The 20,490-nt window shown below is 43.7% G+C and overlaps 1 pseudogene; it reads right to left on the bottom strand.

Moving 5' to 3' along the window:
* Positions 1 to 334: 334 nt before the first annotated feature.
* Positions 335 to 20,271, bottom strand: LOC145505297 (taurochenodeoxycholic 6 alpha-hydroxylase-like; annotated as a pseudogene).
* Between the last annotated feature and the right edge of the window lie 219 nt (positions 20,272 to 20,490).

Below are 20,490 nucleotides of genomic sequence, written 5' to 3'. Positions count from 1 at the left end.
GAAAGGAACGGCTACCCATTCCAGTATTCTTACCTGCAGAAATCCACAGACAGAGGACCTTGGCACATTACAGTCCATAGCATGGCAAACAGTTGGAGCCTACTGAGCGACTAACTTTCTTTTCAGTAAAAAAATACAAAAGGTTAAAAAAACTAGCAAACATACATATTACAAAAAGCTTCCTTGAATAACATCCCTGTGGTATCTTATCTAACAGTGTGATATTGTACAGAATCAGGTTTAATTCTCTAGTATAAATAGCCTTGAAGTACCCTGCTTGACCACATGAAACATTTTCATTTGTCCAAGGCAACTGAAACTTTCACGGGTTCTCCTAAGATAAGCTGCTCCCATTCTCCAGCTGTGGAGGCAAGGCCAGAGTGCAGCTATGCCCTTCCTGTGTGCTTCGGCCCAAAGGCTCAGGCCTCTCCATCCCACACTCACTCTGGCAAAGAGGAAGATATCCAGGAAGTCCTAGTTCCTCCTGGTCTTCTCTTTCTCTAGCTGTCCCTCGTTCTGCAGGTGAGCCTTCCTCTCCTTGATCACTGCATCTGTCCCGGAACAGTGGTTCCAAGCCAGAGATGAAGACTCTGGGGTCCCAGATGCAGCCCCACCATAGCTCCCAATTCTTATCTCTATATGGCAGTAGCACATGTGTGTTGAGGTGTGTGTCCCATAAGATGGGTAATAATGTGTCCATGTGTCTGCAAGAGGGAACAGGGTTGGCTGTAGAAGGGAGTTTCAGCACGTGACAATGTGTTTGTGCACTCTAGTGCGTAATGTGCGTGTCTCTGGGATTGAGCGCATTGTTCTAGGGGGCTGTGTCTGATGGGTGTTTGACGGATATATCTACTTGAGAGTGAACTGTGGATTGAGCTTGGTGTGAGTATGTGCAGATGAGAGAGAGGTGGACTCACCACCATCAGTTGGACAGAGTTGGTCATGTGCCTGACACAGGGCTTCAAGATGTCATGGAGGAAGGCTGGGGTCAGGATTCACCCGTACTGGAACCACATCTGCCCCTCCAACAGGAGAAAAGCATTCCCTGGACCACAGACGGGTGTGTAGGGGGGTCAGGGAGACTGGATCAGAGGGGTGACTGAGGACTACATAAGAGGAACCAAGATTGTCAGAAGGAAGTATGTGACAGGAAAATGCAAGAAGGCCATTATATTTCCAAAATGTGAATTTCCAAAATGGCTATGCCTTTGAGATGTGACAATTAGAGATAAAGGTTGAAAAAGAGTGGGAGGAAAAATTATTCATGGCAGAAAATGAGCAACTATGCTCAGTATTTTGTAGTAAGCTATAAGGGAACGGAATCTGAATCCCTGTGCTGTACACCTAACAGTGCGGTCCAGGGGAAATCAACGACAGGGCAATAAAAGTTTTTTAAAATCAGTTATAGAAATTCATTTATATTTGAGATATAATCACACTCGGAAAACATTTAATAATCTCTATCCTATGATAGTTGTTATTAATTATTCATTGTTCAGAAAAAAGTAAGAAAAGCAAAACATCTCACAAGTTTTATCCATAGTGATAGGTCATGAAACAATCTCCTCCTTTCTACTATATGAAGAATAATATTGGGCAGCTTATAGGGCTATTTTTTAATTAAAAACCTATTTATTTATTTCAGTATGTTTGGTTGTGCTGGGTCTTCGTTGCTACATGCAGGCTTTGTCTATTTGTGGCGATTGGGGGAGACATGTGGCACTTAACAAGAAGAGTTTATGTTATTAGGAGTGCTTGTTATCTCTTATTCTTTAGATCTAAGAAAATACTTCCGAGGGTTGTTGCTACTATCATGATTACTTTTAATAATAATAATACTAGGAGCTGCCTTCCCTTCCTGATGACTCTCCACTATCAATCTGTCTCACCCCCCGTGAACTTGCCTCCCATCCCTAACTCTCTCAGGCTTCAAGGATGGCTGGTAGAGAGTCACGTACTGATGCTTAAGGGCCAGTCTCTGTCAGAATTTCCCAGACCCAGGCACATGTACCCAAGAGGGAAGATTTGCTCCTGCTGTCTTGTGGGTTTCATTTCACCTGTCCTTCTCAGGACCACCTTCATGTTTTCAGGATCAGAGATCACTGGGCTAACCTTGCTCTCCCAGAATCCTTTTCAGCAGTTGTAGCTGTTTCTGTTCCTTTGGAACTATAACAAGAGCAAAAAATCAAAAATGGAAGCAACTCTGTTTTAAGGTCAAGTGCTTGAGGCAAGCCTGAATGTTTGCACAGGCATGGCGAGATGGTTTGGACTGTATCCACAGAGGTCACAGACTAGAACTGCTGAGCCAGACTCTGATCCAGTTTCTAATATCTCTCCAGAACTTGGCCTAAGATCTGATTTAGTTTCCATGTTTGTTTCTCACTCAGAACTACCATTAGAACTTTGTACACAGTGAAAGCCTGACAAATGTTCAGGGATTCACTCCATGGAGTACAAAACATCTTCATAGACTTATGGAACGCTTAAGGCAATCCTGTATGGGGGGGGATTATTACTTGATCTTGTTTCATTGAAGAATGAGGAAACCCATGGAAAGGATATATACCCAGGTGAACTGCATTTCAACCCAAACCTGCTGACCCCAAGGTGTCCCTTCCCAGGATTCCCAAGACTCCCTGGATGCCTCTCTTATCACATTTCCATTCAATGTTCTAAATGCTCGGCATCATGTTGACAGGCTTGCCTTTCATAAATATCATCCCTGTTTTTAGAACGAGTGTAGAGCATATTCATGGGGATTAAGCCTCACTTTTCAAAGAAGCAATAAGTTCATTAAGAAGGTGAGTACATGTAGGAGTGATGAGTGCATTTTAATTTAAACAAATATTAAACATTTTAACAAAATTCTGTTTAAAAGTATCAGATAGAATCAGACCTAATGTAAGAAAGAAGGAAGCACAAAAATAAAGCTGGGGCTCAGGGCCATCTCACAGAGCCCAAGGGCAGGGACAGCCAGGGTGTGATAGGGGAGAACCAGGGACTGGAGGGCTGCCACGACTGCATCTCCCATTCTTTCTCTTTGTACATTCATGCTGTCATCCCTCTGCAAGTGTCTAAGGAGGCTCTACCTTGAACAGAGGAGTTGGTAGGAGTTGGTAATACAGTCATGAATCAACAGACACAGTCCCTGTCCTTGCACAGCTGGGTCTGGGTGGTGGAGAAGGTTTCTCCATTCTGCCACACTGAAGCCTGAGGGGCCCTGTTGAGTCCTATTCCAAGACACTGATTCTAATATCATGGCCAAGGTGTCCACCTGTTACAATCAACTGTGGCTGGGGTGAATAGGCCTTCCAAAGGCCCACCCTCTGTGAGGGAAGAGATCTCGGAGCAAGTGAGCTGAGCAGATATCCTGTAATGATTCCACCACGGTGGATGTCAAGTACATGAAAGAGTAGGTGGGTAGATGAGCTCAGTTATTCATTTATTTGATATCTATATGTTGAGGACTTTGGATCAATTGCCATCCTAGGAGCAAGATATTCTGCAGTGAGCAACAGAATCCCTGCCATCATGGAGCTCTATTCTAGGGAGGGCTGACAATCCTGCCCTGAACTGAACGATGTTCTGCTTGAATGCATTATGAGGGCTGCTCTGTGCTCCAGAGTCATGACCGCCATTTGGTCTGCTTGTTCTTCTGACCCAGTGTAGGGACTGACCTTTAGGAGCCTCTTAACCACTCTAGCTATGTTACCTAGCTTTCTTGGATCTCCTCTGGTTGGCCCAGAGGACCTGGATGTCTTTTCTGATTGCTTGGTGCCTAAGAAAGCCAGATGCCTGCAAATCCTTCTTCCTGGGCATGTCCTTTGTTCTACCCAATTAAGTTGGCATTCTAATTCCTAACTGTGCCAGTAACACAGGTATTGAAAAAAATTCTGCATTGTAACAGCTAGAAATATTTGGTTGGAGTTGTTATATTAGACCAGCAGAAATTGGGAGAGGATTGGCACCGTGTGTGTTTGTGCGTTAGTTGTTCAGTCATGTCCTACACTTTGTCTGATTTCGTGGACTGCAACTTGCCAAGCTCCTCTGTCCCTGGAATACTCCTAAGTATTGCAATTCTCCAATATACTCCCAAGTATAATGGAGTGGTAGCTGTACCCTTCTCCAGGGGATCTTCCCGTTTCCCGGATCAGACCCAGGTCTCCTGCATTGCAGGTAGATTCTTTACCACCCAAGCCATTATGGAAGCACCATGAGTAATACAATTGGCATGAGAAAAAAAAAATCTACTTACAGAGTCTATATATTATGTAACAGCCATCAGTGAAATGGGAAGATCAGTGCAAGTGTTTTAATGGTTCCATGTGTCAACGCTTAGCTCAGAAAAGTGCTATTTGCAACCCAGAAACCCCCACAGTTTCTTAAAATCTAAGTAATCTGGAAATCTACTACAACAACTTCCGTGAACAAACTGGGCTTTGGCTGTCTCTCTGTGGCAGATTCTAACAGTCCCCATCTTAGGTCCACTCTGCTGATAATGACTGAGACTCCTCCTCTTGCAAAAAGACTGGCCCCAGAGTGTGCCCACACGTCCTTTACCCCCCAGCCCCGCCCTGCCACGGGGCTGAGTGCTGGCTCATTCAGTGGGTAGATGCTGTGCTTCCCCAGCCTGCAAGCACCTCATTTCTCTCTTCCTCTCTCTCTCCACACACCTGGACTGAGCATCCCTCCAGGTCAGTTTCTGTGCAGAGCACAGGGGTACAGGAAGGGAATGACGCCTCTGCCCCAGGAAACTCACAGCACAGTGTATGAGGGAAGAATGCCCAGAGAAAACCAGACCCAATTTAAGGAGCACGAGTCAAATATCAGCACCCTTTGCTTAGAGGCCATGCTTGAAGCTGATCAGTCTGTCTGGGAATGTCAGTTTTAAGCAAAGTCCTGCATTCCACAAAATCAAGCCAGTTGGCCCGCTCTACCTGACCTAACTCCCCACGCAGCAGGTGAGCCTCTTTTCCTGTGACATGACGCCATCTTAGATTCCTGTCTGTTGACTCCACACTCAGTGGACCCACAGGGCTCATCCATCAGACTAATGTCTGTCCTCTCAGGCAAACTCAGGTCCAAGCATGGAGGGTGGGAGTGAGGAATGCCGGAGTCCCGCTCCAGCTGGTCCAGGGGTCCCCAAGGGATGAACGGCGTTGGCGAAAGGAAAAGAGACAGAGTTTTTTTTTTTTGATGGCCTAAAGACCACACTCTTTATTGCTTTAGTCTCTATTTATATAGCATTAGATCTTCTATGTAATGACTGTTACAATATTTTTCCATTTAGATCAACATCCCCTGATTCTAACATGTGTTAAAAGTTTTTTCTTAGTCTATTGTCACATTTTGGTTACATGTTTCCCCCAAAACCTATTTTTATATTACTGAAACATAATCTATAAATCATATTATTCCATCTGCTTATTTTGTACAGCCTGCTACTACAGTGAGTACAGCGTCTTGCTTCAATGACTAAAAACTATAGTGATGGCTAAGGGCAAAGTTTTTCATAGTACAGCCATTGTCAGTGGTGGCTTGTTTACCATCTACCCACATACCACAAGACTATTTCTGGCAAGGGGAAATCTTTTGAAGTTTACCTAGATACTATTTACAATACAATTTATATATATCTTTTCTGTTTGTGCTTAGATTTTGAGGGGAAAAGGCAATTGGCTTAGTTTCTGTAGCTTTCCCTGATACATGACCCAAGTTTTCCAGTCACCAATAACAATTTCCTCATGAGGCCAGGTCACAATAGGCTTAGGGCTTGTTTTCCAAATGATCATGACCTTATTCCCTGGCTGAATGTTAGGGACCCACCAGTCAGGGGCCTCAGTGGGTTTAATCATTTTTGGAATATTTCTCTGGGGCAAGGGATCATATTTCTTTTTATTGAACTCTCATGATCTTATCATGGAAGCCCCTACAACTCCAGCCATCAAAGAATGAAATAGAGTTAGCCACAACAAAAGCATAGAAACAGGAAGGAGGGAAGGTTCCGATCCTGGAGAGAAACCGCTTTGCAGTTTCTTCTTGATTGGTGCCGTGACTTTGTCATCTGGCAATAGATCCAGAACGGCTCCCAACAGAGAGAAAGAAACACAGCTAGCTACAAGAGAAGCATAGAAACAGGAAGGAGCAAAGGTTCCGATCCTGGAGAGAAACGCTTTGCAGTTTCTTCTTGATTGGTGCCGTGACTTTGTCACCCGGCAGTAGTTCCAGAACGGCTCCCAACAGAGGAAGGGCAAGGAAGCATCTGGAAGCCTGTGAGAACAGCTGAAGGTGCTCACCCTGGGGAGCGGGGAGACTCAGGAAGGAAGAGCTGTTGTCCTCAAAGGGCCAGGCTGCCAGGACAGTCGGAGATCTCCCTGAGGAAGGGGTGTCTGACAGACCCGAGGACACTAGCCCAGGGCCTGTGAGGAGTGAGCTCCACAGACAGGGTGAGGGGCCAAGACCTGAGAGGTTAGCTGGCTTTCCCCTGGGAACCATGTGACTGTTACACAAGACTTTGTCCTGTGGGCTTGCTGACCATAACCATGCTCTAAGAACCTGAGCCATTCCTGCCCTCCCAGTCCCCTGTCTTTCCCCCTCCTAACTACCTCCTGGTTGTGACTGAGGTTAATTAACAACCCATTAAGCACATTTTTATAATCACATTGCAATGACTGGTTAGTCACTCAAGGCTTTTCTGGGTCTTCGTGACCCCACGGACTGTAGTCCACTAGGCCTCTCTGTCCATAGAATTTTCCAGCCAAGAATACTGGAGTGGGTTTCTATGCCCTCCACCAGATGATCTTCCTGACCCATGGCTCCAACCTGGGTCTCCTGCACTGCAGGTACCTTCTTCATTGTCTGAGCCATCAGGGAAGCATGACCTATAATCGCCTTGGAATGATTGGTTTTGCAACATCAATATATAATTACCTCTCCATTCAAATACTTGAGAATTTCAATGAAGTTGTATCCTTGATCTTAATTATGGTGTTTTCCTACTAATAGGCATACTTTGAGCTGCAACCAGAAAATGTGCTCAACTTGGACTACACCGCTCACTTTCCATCATCCATAGAGGATCCAACACCAGTTTCAGTCCTACTTCACTGAAGTATTACACTTGTAACAGGAGTAGTTTTAGGAATTCCCTTTTATACTATGATAGAAAATCATTATTTAATTAACGATTTTACACTCTGCTTGAGAGCCTTTAATACACTGTTTGTTGCAATCTGTTCTTAAACAAAAAAATGATATTTTAAAACTTGTTGCTTTCTTCTGAGAAAGCTTTAGCTAGACTTACCAAGGAAAAAAGAAAAAAGAAGTTACAAGTGATATCACAGAAATACAAGGTACATAAGAGAATACAATGAACAATTACATGCCACCAAATTTGATGACCTAGAAGAAATAGATAAATTTCTAAAATCATTCAACCTACCAAGTCTGAAACATGAAGAAAAGAGAAAATCTAAACTTACTGATTACTACTAAGGAGACTGACTCAGTAATCAAAAACCTTCAATAAACCTTCAATAAAAATTTGTCTAGGACCAGACAGCTTCACCTGTGAGTTTTACCAAACCTTTGAAAATAATTCATACCAATCCTTTTCAAACTCTTCTCAAAATAGACTAGGTGAGAACACCTCCAAACCCTTTATATGAGGTCAGTATTACCCTGGCAACAAAACCAAATAACGATATCTCAAGAAAAGAAACTTTCAGGCCAATATCTGATGGACATAGATACAAGCATCTTCAAAAAAATATTAACAAACTGAATTCAACAATAATTTAAAAGTTGGAAGCATGAAAGTCCCCACATACCCAAAGCAATCTTGAGAAAACGAACAAATCTGGAGGAATCATGCTCCCGGACTTCAGCCTATACTACAAAGCTGTAGTGATCAAAACAATACAGTATTGTCATAAAAACGGACACATAGATCATTGACATAGAACAGAGATCCGAGAAATAATCCCACACATATGTGGTTGGTTAATTCATGACAAAGGAGTCAAGAATATACGGTGGGGAAAAGACAATCTCTTTAATAAGTGATGTTGGGATAACTGGATAGTACAATGCAAAACAGTGATGCTGAACCACTATCTTACACTTAATTGAAAATAGATTAGAGTCTTGAATATAAGCTCAAAAGATGCTAAAACTCCTTAGAAGAAAACATAGGTGATAACCTCCTTGACATCAGCCTTGGCAATGATTTTTTGGATTTGACAACAAAAGCAATATAGCCAAGTTGGATATAACATGTAAGTCGTACTGAAAAGATTCTGCACAACAAAGAAAGTGATCCACAAAATGAAGAGTCAACCTTCCACATGGGAGAAAATATTTGCAATTCATATAACTGATAAAGGGTTGGTCTACAAAATGGATAAAGAATTCATAAAATTAATAGCAGAATTATATATCTGATTAGAAATGGGTAAGGATCTGGATAGGCATGTTCTAAAAGAAAACATATAGATGGCCAACAGACACATGAAAAGGTGCGCAGTATCAATAATCATCAGGGAAATGCAAGTTAAACCGCAGTGAACGATCACCTCACAACTGTTAAAATGCTTATTACCAAAAAGACAAGAAATGTGTTAGCAAGGATATTGAGAAAAGGGAACACTAGTGCACTATGTGTGGCAATGTAACTTGGTGAAACCACTGTGGAAAATAGTATATTTATACCAGCCAAAAAAACCAGAAACAATCTAAGTGTTAATTGATGGAGGAATGAATAAACAAAATATTTATAAATGGATAAAACATGTATATATATATATATATATATATATACACAGAGAGAGAGAGAGAGGCTTCCCCAGTGTTTCAGCAGTAAAAAATCTGCTTGCAATGCAGAGGCCACAGAAGACATGCGTTCAACCCCTGAGTTGGGATGATCCCCTGGAGGAGGGCATAGCAATCCACTCCAGTATTCTTGCCTGGAGAATCCCCATGGACAGAGGAGCCTGGTAGGCTACAGTCTACAGGGTCAGTTCAGTTCAGTCAATCAGTCGTGTCCGACTCTTTGCAACCCCATGAATCGCAGCATGCAAGGCCTACCTGTCCATCACCAACTCCGGAGATTACCCCAACTCATGTCCATTGAGTCAGTGATGCCATCCAGCCATCTCATCCTCTGTCGTCCCCTTCTCCTCCTGCTCCCAATCCTTCCCAGCATTAGGGTCTTTTTCAATGAGTCAACTCTTCGCAAGAGGTGGCCAAAGTATTGGAGTTTCAGCTCCAACATCAGTCCTTCCAATGAACACCCAAGGCTAATCTCCTTTCGGATGGACTGGTTGGATTTCCTTGTAGTCCAAGGGACTCTCAAGAGTCTTCTCCAACACCACAGCTCAAAAGCATCAATTCTTCAGCGCTCAGCTTTCTTCACAGTCCAATTCTCACATCCATACATGACTACTGGAAAAACCATAGCCTTGACTAGTCGGACATTTTTTGCCAAAATAATGTCTCTGCTTTTTAACAGGCTATGTAGGTTGATCAAAACTTTCCTTCCAATGAGTAAGTGTCTTTTAATTTCATGGCTGCAATCACCATCTGAAGTGATTTTAGAGCCCCCCAAAATAAAGTCTGACACTGTTTCCACTGTTTCCCCATCTATTTGCCATGAAGTGATGGGACCAGATGAAGTGATCTTAGTTTTCTGAATGTTGAGCTTTAAGCCAACTTTTTCACTCTCCTCTCTCACTTTCATCAAGAAGCTTTTTAGTTCCTCTTCACTTTGTGCCATAAGGGTGGTGTCATCTGCATATCTGTGGTCTGTTGGGCCTCAAGGAGTAAAACATGACTGAAGTGACCGAGCATATATGTATATATGGGATGTAATTCAGACATAAAAGAGGAAGGATATCTGGCTATTTGTGACAACATGAATGAAACTTGAGGGCATTATGCTAACTAAAATAAGTCAGACCAAGAAAGATATCATCTCACTTAAATGTCTAATCCAAAATGCAATAAAACTACTGGACTTACACAGAAAAAATTGGAGGTTGCCAGAGATGGGAGATGGGGCTTAGACAAAATGGGTTGAGTCAAAACGTTCCAACTGTCAGTTATAAAATAAATAATTCCTGAGGTGTAGGAGATGCAGGAGATTCTGGCTCGATGCATGGGTCGAGAAGATCCCCTGAAGAGGAAATGGAGACCCACTCCAGTGGGTTAGACTTATGCTTTGTATTCATTATTCGTAATTTAAATGATGAGCAAGATCTGCAAAAGATAGGACAATCATTTAAAACTGTGCCTATCAGTTCAGTTCAGTTCAGTTCAGTCGCTCAGTCATGTCCGAATCTCTGCGACCCCATGAATTGCAGCACGCCAGGACTCCCTGTCCATCACCAACTCCCCGAGTTTACCCAAACCCATGTCCATCGAGTCAGTGATGTTATCCAGCCATCTCATCCTCTGTCATCCCCTTCTCCTCCTGCCGCCAATCCTTCCCAGCATCAGGGTCTTTTCCAGTGAGTCAACTCTTCACATCAGGTGGCCAAAGTATTGGAGTTTCAGTTTCAACATCAGTACTTCCAATGAACACCCAGGACTGATCTCCTTTAGGATGGACTGGTTGGATCTCCTTGCAGTTCAAGGGACTCTCAAGACTCTTCTCCAACACCACAGCTGAAAAGCATCAATTCTTCGGGGCTCAGCTTTTTTCATAGTCCAACTCTCACATCCATACATGACTACTGGAAAAACCATAGACTGGACTAGACGGACCTTTGTTGGCAAAGTAATGTCTCTGCTTTTTAACATGCTATCAATGACAACCCACTCCAGTACTCTTGCCTGGAAAATCCCATGGACGGACGGGCCTGGTAGGCTGCATTCCATGGGGTCGCTAAGAGTCGGACACGACTGAGCGACTTCACGTTCACTTTCACTAGGTTGGTCATCACTTTACTTTCAAGGAGTAAGCGTCTTTTAATTTCATGGCTGCAGTCACCATCTGAAGTGATTTTGGAGCCCCCCAAAATAAAGTCTGACACTTGTTTCCACTGTTTCCCCATCCATTTCCCATGAAGTGTTCTTTGCTAAATATTGGAAATATAGCACTAACAGACATACCATTCCTGACAGGCTTCTGTATTTTAAAAAGGACAACAGAAATAAGGCCAATCTTCTGAAAGATTTTATATTAAATAGGGGAGGTAATCTTAATCAAAACAATAAACATTACCTCTACTCCAAAATGGGTGTGTTAAGGTAGGAAAGCCTGATAATTGTATAACACTTAAACCTTTCTCTTCCGATGGGCAATTCTTAACAATATGTTCATTAGTAATGACTTATTATTAGTTGCCTGCATGCTCAAGGATGCCTGTCGCTCGGTCGTGACCAACTCTTTGCGACCCCCCGTGGACTATAGCCCTCCAGGTTCCTCTGTCCATGGGATTTTCCAGGCAAGAATTCTGGAGTGGGTTGCCATTTCCTCCTCCAGGGATCTTCCTGACGCACGGATCAAACCTGTCTCCTGCGGTCTCCTACACTGCTGGTCGGATTCTTTACCACTGTACCACCTGGGAAGCCCTGTGACTAGCTATTCCTATTTAATGAGCCGTAGCAGTCCTAATATTAATGGTGCAAAAAGTTTTAGGGTTACATACCTCCAGAAAAAATCGAGTTTATTGTCTTCGATGGAATACCTATACTAATTGCCAAAGTTGTAACATTATTAAAGAATCATTATACTCATGAGCTTCCTCTGTATTAATATTTATCATTACTCAGTTCTATTGCTTGCCTTAATATTAACACATGGAATTCCTCTACACATACCACATCCAGTAATTAATATAAAATTAAGGATATGGTTTATTCTACCAAAAACAAGTTAGCTCTGTACTCCATCCTAAGGTCAGGATGAGCTTCAAATTCAAAATATGCCTACAATTGGTACATTAGGAGCAGCTGGTGGGGCAGTGAAGGGACTGAATTCACGCTAGAGATTTCAAGGAGTGCATGGACCTGCCAATATCTTGATTTTGGTCCAGTGATATTGATTTCATACTATGACCCCAAGAATTATAGCACAATAAATTTATATTGTTTTAAGTCACCAAGTTTCTGGTAAATTGCTACAGTTCTCCTGTGAAACTAATAAAGGTAGGATGGTAATTCTTTCTCTGAATACCTCACACAGGTATTCATTCATTCATAGTCATTCATTCACTCAAAAATTAATATCTTTTGAGTTCACGGTTTAGTGCCTTGGACAGAAAAAATGAATTAGTTCAATAATATATGGTAAAGGATGTACTGAAGGCATGAAGAGTAGGCTTGGGCCACCTAGGGAAGGAGAAAATTAAAAAATAAAGAGGTCTGGAGGATGGATGGGAGAACATCAGTTGGCAAACACTAGGAAAATTTTCCAAGTATTGGCAAATCCATGGATGTCATACATGAAAAAGCGAGAGGTGAGGACATCATCTTCAACTCAGCAACGCCTCTCACTTTTCCCATGAATATCTCCTTCAAGGTCATATTCAAGGCCCGTAACACGGAAAGTAAAACACCATTCATTTCAGGAAGGATTTTTGGAAGCTTTCCCAAAGGGGCCCCATTTCCTACAGACGTGCCCTTTGAACTATTTAACCCCTTACTCCCAAGACCCTCCTCCTTTACCCATCCTCATGACAGAGGATTTAATACACAACCCGTGAGGCCAGAGTTCTTTTCTTTGTCCCCTAAATCCTGAGCTCTGTCCAAACTCCAGGGCATGTAACCGCTTACACTCATTCCTCTCCACTTTCACCTTGTTCTTGGGCTGCCTTCCATCCCCCTCTGTGCCCCCACACAAGGACTCTTGGACCCTGACTCTTTCCCTCACTTGGCTCAGCACTAGCTTTTCTCCCACAGCATAGGGGCAGTGAGGGAAAGACTTTGAAGTGGGAGAAGCTGGATTTGAATTCTGGTTGTTACCCTTTCCCTCCCTCAGTCCTTGGCTTCTTCTATATAGCTGGGCTCAAAATGCTTGGTAATAGCTAACATTAGTGATCACCTCCTACATTAAAGGAACTAAGCAAAGAACACTATATGTTTTATCCCACAAGGATCCTACAAGACAGATTAAAATAATCCCCATAGTCAAGGCAAGAAAATGAATGCACTAAGAGGCTAGTTTCCCCCCAGGGTCACTCTGTTGCTAAGAGGTAGAACCAGGATTCAAACCCAGGCAGTCTGGCTCCAGACACTTTGCTGTTAACCATGAGCATAAAAAGATAATGAGTGGGTTGAGCCACTGTCCATACATGAATGCAGCCTAATTTTCCAAGGGTGTTTCATGTTTGATGTGTTTTCCAGTGATCCAAGTAGCAGGAGAGTCTTTCAGGTTATCAACTCCAAGTACTGGTATAAATGCAGCCTCACTACTCAGGGCTGCCTTTGTGAGAAAGTGTTGGGCAAACCTGTGGTTAGATGTAGCAATCACTGAAAATGATGTTTATTGAGAATTTTCAATGAGCTTGTTACAAAGTGAGGTTATTCAACTGTAGAGCATGAGTTAAATTCTTTAAAAAAATTATGTCAGCTGTAGTTAATATTTCATAACCAGTAAACATTTTTTCCATTCATTTGGTACCCACCTAACCCAACCAAGGACTCCTTGAAAGTTGTCACTAGCATTCTATGTCCTTATAATCTCCATAACCTGGACCAGAAGACAGTACCTACTGATGATCCTCAAGTAATACTTACTGATTTGATAAATGAATGAAAGAGGGAGGAAGTGTAACTTTGGACTAGTCAAATCATAATCTTCAAGAGACTAGGGTCAGTTTTTAGTGCCATATTTTAAGAAGGAAGTTAATATTTTAATTTCAGGATGCTTCCTGGTTCAGGTTATAGGCAACAGAAAGGTGGAAGAGGGAATGTAGTCAATCCTCAAGTCAGCAGCTTGAAGTGATTGCTGCTGTGGGGAGGTCACAGGCACTTCTTGTTCTCTGTATTTGAGAAAGCTGGGTTTGATGCTGATGCAAGTTATCATATCTTGTTTACTTCTACACTCATATGAAGACGGCAAGTTCCAGGAAAAGTCTTTCAAGCCTAAATATTTGCTTGCTTTCCCCATGCACTGGAAGGCACAGAACAATTCTGTTTATTTTACCTGGGACAATATGTATCACCCCTGTTGAAGCTGGCTTAAAACTCAACATTCAAAAAACTAAGATCATGGCATCCGGTCCCATTACTTCATGGCAATTATGTAAAGAAACAACAGAAACAGGGACAAACTTTATTTTTTGGGCTCCAAAATCAGTGAAGATGCTGAGTGCAGCCATGAAATTAAAAGATGCTTACTCCTGGGAAGAAAACCCATGAGAAGCCTAGACAACATGTGAAAAAGTAAAGACATTACTTTACCAACAAGGGTATGTAAAGTTAAAGCTATGGTTTTTCTTCTTCTTTTTTTTAAATAAATATATTTATTTTAGTTGGGGGCTAATTACATTACAATATTGTAGTGGTTTTTGCATACATTGACATGAATCAGCCATGGGTTGACATGTGTTCCCCATCCTGATCCCCCCTCCCACCTCCCTCCCTATCCCATCCCTCTGGGTCATCCCACTGCCCCAGCCCTGAGCATTTGTTTCATGCATCGAACCTGGAATGGTGTTCTGTTTCACATACGATAATATACATGCTTGAATGCTATTCTCTCAGAACGTTCCACCCTCACCTTCTCCCTCAGAGTCCATAAGACGGTTCTATGCATCTGTGTCTCTTATTCTGTCTCACATATAGGGTTATTGTTACCATCTTTCAAATTCCATATATATGCATTAGTATACTGTATTGGCGGAGAAGGCAATGACACCCCACTCCAGTACTCTTGCCTGGAAAATCCCATGGATGGAGGAGCCTGGTAGGCTACAGTCCATGCGGTCGCTAAGAGTCAGACACGACTGAGTGACTTCACTTTCACTTTTCCCTTTCGTGCACTGGAGAAGGAAATGGCAACCCACTCCAGTATTGTTGCCTGGAGAATCCCAGGGACGGCGGAGCCTGGTGGGCTGCTGTCTATGGGGTCGCACAGAGTCGGACACGACTGAAGCGACTTAGCAGCAGCAGCAGCAGCATACTGTATTGGTTTTTTCTTTCTGGCTTACTTCACTCTGTATAATGGGCTCCAGTTTGATCCATCTCATTAGAACTGATTCAAATGTATTCTTTTTAATGGCTGAGTAATATTCCATTGTGTATATGTACCACAAAAGCTATGGTGTTTCTAGTAGTCATGTATGGACGTGAGAGCTGGACCATGAAGACAGCTGAGCGTTGAAGAATTGATGCTTTTGAACTGTTGTGTTGGAGTAGAGTCTTGAGAGTCCCTTGGACTGCAAAGAGTTCAAACTAGTGAATACTAAAGGAAGTGAATCCTGAAGAAAATCAGTCCTGAATATTCATTGGAAGGATTGATGCTAAAGCTGAAGCTCCAATACTTTGGGTTCCTGATGGGAAGTGCTGATTCATTAACAAAGACCTTGATGCTGGGAAAGATTGAAGGCAGGATGAGAAGGGCTAGACAGAGGACCAGATGGTTGGATGGTATTACTGACTCATTGGACATGAGTTTGAACAAGCTCCACGAGATGGTGAAGGATAAGGAAGCCTGGCGTGCTACAGTCCATAGGGTGACGAAGAGTCGGACACGACTGAGGGATTGAACAAGAACAAATCTATATCACCTCTTTCTGCCTGCAATTAGATACAGAAGTGATAGTGAGAAAGCACAGTGGCCTTTTCTGTACTCTGCACAATGCTGGCAGTAAAAGTGGTAAAGGTTTTAAAGCTGTCTCTGCCATGTGTACCCCAATGTTCATCACAGCACTGTTTATAATAGCCAGGACATGGAAGCAACCTAGATGTCCATCAGCAGACGGATGGATAAGGAAGCTGTGGTACATATACACAATGGATATTACTCAGCCATTAAAAAGAAAACTCGAATCAGTTCTAATGAGATGGATGAAACTGGAGCCTATTATACATAGTGAAGTAAGCCAGAAAGAAAACACCAATACAGTACACTAACGCATATATATGGAATTTAGTAAATCAGTAAAGATAACCCTGTATGCGAGACAACAAAAGAGACACAGATGTATAGAACAGTATTTTGGACTCTGTGGGAAAGGCGAAGGCGGGATGATATGGGAGAATAGCATTGAAGCACGTAAATTATCATATGTGAAACGAATCGCCAGCCCAGGTTCGATGCATGATACCGGGTGCTAGGGGTTGGTTCACCAGGATGACCCAGAGGGATGGGATGGGGAGGGAGGTGGGAAGCAGGTACTGGAAGGGGAACACATGTACACCCATGGTGGCTTCATGTCAAAGTATGGCAAAACCAATACAATATTGTAAAGTAAAAAAATAGATAAATAAATAAATTTTTAAAAAAAGATTTAAAAAAAAGCTGTCTCTTCAATGTTTACAGAATGCTTATACTTTCCAAAGGCTGATGGTATTATTAGAAAAATGAGGTTTGATTCAGAGATGAGGGTGCCTGGCTCCTGTTGTTCTCCATTTACCCAAAGAGACCGCTCTTGGTGAACCTAACGGGTGGGTGGTCGGCACTTGTATTTAAATGTACTTACCAATCCACGGCTTCAGGTATCTGTAGTTAACGTGAGCCTTTGGGTCTGAAAAGTAAGGAGGGAAGATGGATGGGACCCAACTCTGCAGACAGCCTCTAGAGCAGCTGAGGTCTAGACCGTGGGCTCCCTTCCCTTCCTGGTGCTTGTCAGATGGCAGTCAGTCTGAAACCACCAACACTTGCCTCCCTTCCCTGACTGTCTCTGTCCTGGTTGTCACCATGGTCCCAGGAAAGTAGACTCAGTGTTGCAGAGCAGAACACACACAGGACTAAGGTGGTGAATTGCCCTGAAACATAAACTCTGTTCAGTGCCATAGAATGAGACAGAATCTGTGGTTTTTCTACAATCGGTGGTGGTCTGGCTATCTCATGACCCAGGGCAGGCAACAGTGAAAGGTGCCCAACCTAGGCCAGTGTGGACAGGGAACTGGCTCCAGGTGTGGGATCATCTCAATTTGTTTGTAAGAAGAAAAAAGACGTAAAAGAGAAACCAGCCCCACCAGGAGTAAAGCATTTATTAGTAATAAATAATGTTGTCCTTATCTGGCTTGGAATTGGGGGGTGTTTGGAGGAATTCAGGCCTTGGCGTCTGACGTCCCAGTGTCTTATGAAATTTTACACCCAGGGGCATGTACTCAAATGGAAGATTGCCTCCAGCTGAGGGTTGCCCTCTCATCTGATCTCCCCAGGATCACCTTCATGCAGTCAGAGTCGTAGACCACAACAAGGGCCCTTGTGCCCCACAGCCAGCGAACACAGGCTCTCGGGTATTTCTCTACCCTTTTCAGTAGGTGTGGCAGCTCACACTCCTCTTGGAACTGTCACCAGGGGAAAGACAAGTCAACGACTTCTTTCTTTTAGTTCCGGAGCAGGAGTGGAGGTGAAGGCCTGGAAGGGTGTCAGGTGATCACTCTGGATCCATCAGCAGAACTAAGAGTTTAGAACTATTTCTTCTGACCTGGAATCTCATCCAACTTTGCAGGCTGTCCACCATTGTCCTAAGATCAGATTCTGTCCCATGTCAAGTAGAGTTATGGGTCAACACTACAAACTGCCTACAGAATCTTACATCAAAGATAACTACATAGCTTGTGAAACATTTGGAAATAATTTGCACACAGTGACATAATTCCTTGAGCAATTTATGAACATTTGTATCACTTGTTGGGCTTCCCATGTGGCTTAGGTGTTAAGGAACATGCCTACAAAATGGAGACCTGGGTTGATGCCTGGTTGGGAAGATCCCCTGGAGAAAGTAAGCAGTTTTTTCATATTATTTGGCTTATTTAGAGAAGAGATAGATATTTTAAGAGTTGAACTTATATATTAATTTCATTTTGCCATCCTAATCATATATATGTTTGATGCTATCTCAGAATACATGTTAATGTATCTTAGAATGAAAGAACGTTTGCAGTGTGTATGTCTAAGTGAAAAAAATTAAATATTACATTGTGTGTGTAATATTATTTTCCATGTTGAGTGTGTGCATAGTTTTAGGACAGATTCTGCAAGTACACATATGAGAATGGTATTGAAATAAGATTTTGATATGTGGATTTTTAATCTCAGTTTCATTGACTAATTGTCAGAAATGTTTGTGCACTTCCCGTCTTGTAGTGGAATCTTTGCAAACTCCTACGTGTGGACCACAAAGGCCTTTCCTTTCTGACTTTACCCTCTCTCTTCTTGCCCTGACAGGCTGGCGATTCCACAGGACCCATTGCTCTGCCTCCAAGATGCTGCTGCCAGCACTCCTTGCCCTGGATCTACCTGCTCATCTTCCAGGTCTTTGCTCATGTTCTTCCCTCTACCAGGTGGCCCGTCATCTTTACCACAGAGCAACTGCCTCTCCTCAACATTGGAGACTCAGTTTGCTTTGTTACCTCTGGATTTCTTCTCACCAGTTGATCCCAGGCATGTTGCATTTAGTCACATCGTCTTTACTTCAATGGCTTCTGTGTAACTCAGAGCAACCCTCTGCTCTTTGGTATCTCATCTCTGCCTGCATCCTTCTAGTATCAAGACTCACCAGCTCTGAGGCAATTTGTCTACCCTGCGTCATGTTCCTTCACTGAGCTTGTGTGTACTGAGCAGTAACTCTGTGCCAGACACAGGTGGAAGGCACTAAACTAGGATGCGGCTCTAGATGCTTGTCTGTTTGGAGCCTGCAGGTTAGTGAAATAGACTGAGAGATCAAGTGGCCATAAGAGAAGGGCATCATGAAAGTGTGATGGACAGAAGCCGTAGGCTATGGGGAAGCTTTAGGGAAGGGGGCCCAACCCAGAGCTGGATGTTAGAAAAGCCTTCTTGCACTTGCTCTTTCTTTGACTCATAATTTACCAAGATGCTTTCAGGATAGAAAGGTAAACCAGAGGCAAGATTTCCCAGAAGAAGCTCATAGATATGATCTTGCAGAGAGAAATAGCTGTATCTAGTTAGCACTGACATGTGGGAAGGACATCCAAGGGAAAAAGAGTGTCCTCTCCTCTCCTGGGAGACCCACGATGAAAATGATTTGGGCCTGGAGCTTGTGAGACACTCATATGAGGGATGAGATCATTCCGGGCAGAGGGCACACGGGAGCTGAGTCTCAGAGGCTGGAATGCACAGGCTGGGGGGAGGACCTTGAGTAACCTGGGGTGCAGGAGAGTAGGAAGGAGAGAGAAGAGAGGTACTGGGCCAGCCCGCATGGGGCTTGGGCTGCTTCTAGTTCTTGTCTTTGGCTCCACTCTGCCCTAATCGTGCTGCAGAGAAAGAGAGGCCTCAGATCCGTTCAATCTGTGATTACCTCCTAACCTTGTTTAAGCCACAGACCCTCGGTGAGCCATTTCCATGTGGCCCTGACTTTGCTCTGAGCTCCCGCGCCCCCCCGGGGCAGTGGTGCCCTGCTGGGTGGGCAGGTGCTGCCCCTCCCAGCCTGCAAGCTGCTCCCTTCCCTCCTGTCTGTCCCTTCACACAGAGGACTGACATCGCTCTGTGCAGGCTCCGTTTTGGGTGCTGAGGGTGAGGGGGATTACAGGCTCAGTTCCAAGAGCTCATCGTCCAGAGAGAGGACACCAAACAGGCAGTTCTCCTCACCTGGCCCCATCAAGGGATCTTCGCTCCTTTGTGTGGCCTCTGGTGTGGGTTTCTGGCACTGACCTTACGGGACTAAAAAATCTCTTAGTCTGAATGAACCAAGCTGGTTTGTCCCCACACCTGTCATAACCCAACCCAGCCAGTAAGCCTCTTTTCCTGTGACTTGACACCTTCTTAGATTCCTGTCTGTTGTCTCCACACACAGTGAACCCACAGGGCTGATCCATCACACTGAGCACATCTGTGCTCTCAGGCAAGCACAGGGCCAGGTATGAACTTGCTGAGTGTGACCATGCTCTAGATCTCCAGCCCTCCCGACCTTCCCACTCCCCCATCCAGCTCCATCCTACCTCCCGCTTGTGTCCATAGAGCCAGTGGGAAGGAGGAGACGGGAAGTGATGAAGGGCTTTGAGCAGCCACTGTCTGTGTAGGTAGAGCTGTGGTGCCTTGAGCAGAAGCAGAACCAGGCCGAGCAGAGAGATCACCTGTAGGAGCCCAGAGACACTGTCCAGAGCTCTGGATGGGCTCAGTGCAGAGACACTCATGGTGCAATGGCTTCTGGGTCACTGACTGTCCCTGACTGTGGCTGACCTCCCCTGAGCACCCAGACTGATCTGGGAGGATCTCCCCGCCCACCTGGGGGAGGGTGAAAGTGAACACAGAACTCAGACCTGGGCCCCTTGATTTGCTACTGTTTTTTATTTTTGTTTTCTTAAACCAATCTCTCTTTTGTTCCAAAATATAAGTATTATAAAGAAAAGATA

This window comes from Giraffa tippelskirchi, chromosome 5 (assembly GCF_054371585.1).
Source record: "Giraffa tippelskirchi isolate mGirTip1 chromosome 5, T2T-mGirTip1v1.2.pri, whole genome shotgun sequence".
Taxonomy (NCBI): Eukaryota; Metazoa; Chordata; class Mammalia; order Artiodactyla; family Giraffidae; genus Giraffa; species Giraffa tippelskirchi.
Note: the sequence above shows the minus strand (reverse complement) of the source record. Positions and strands in the feature narration are given on the sequence as shown.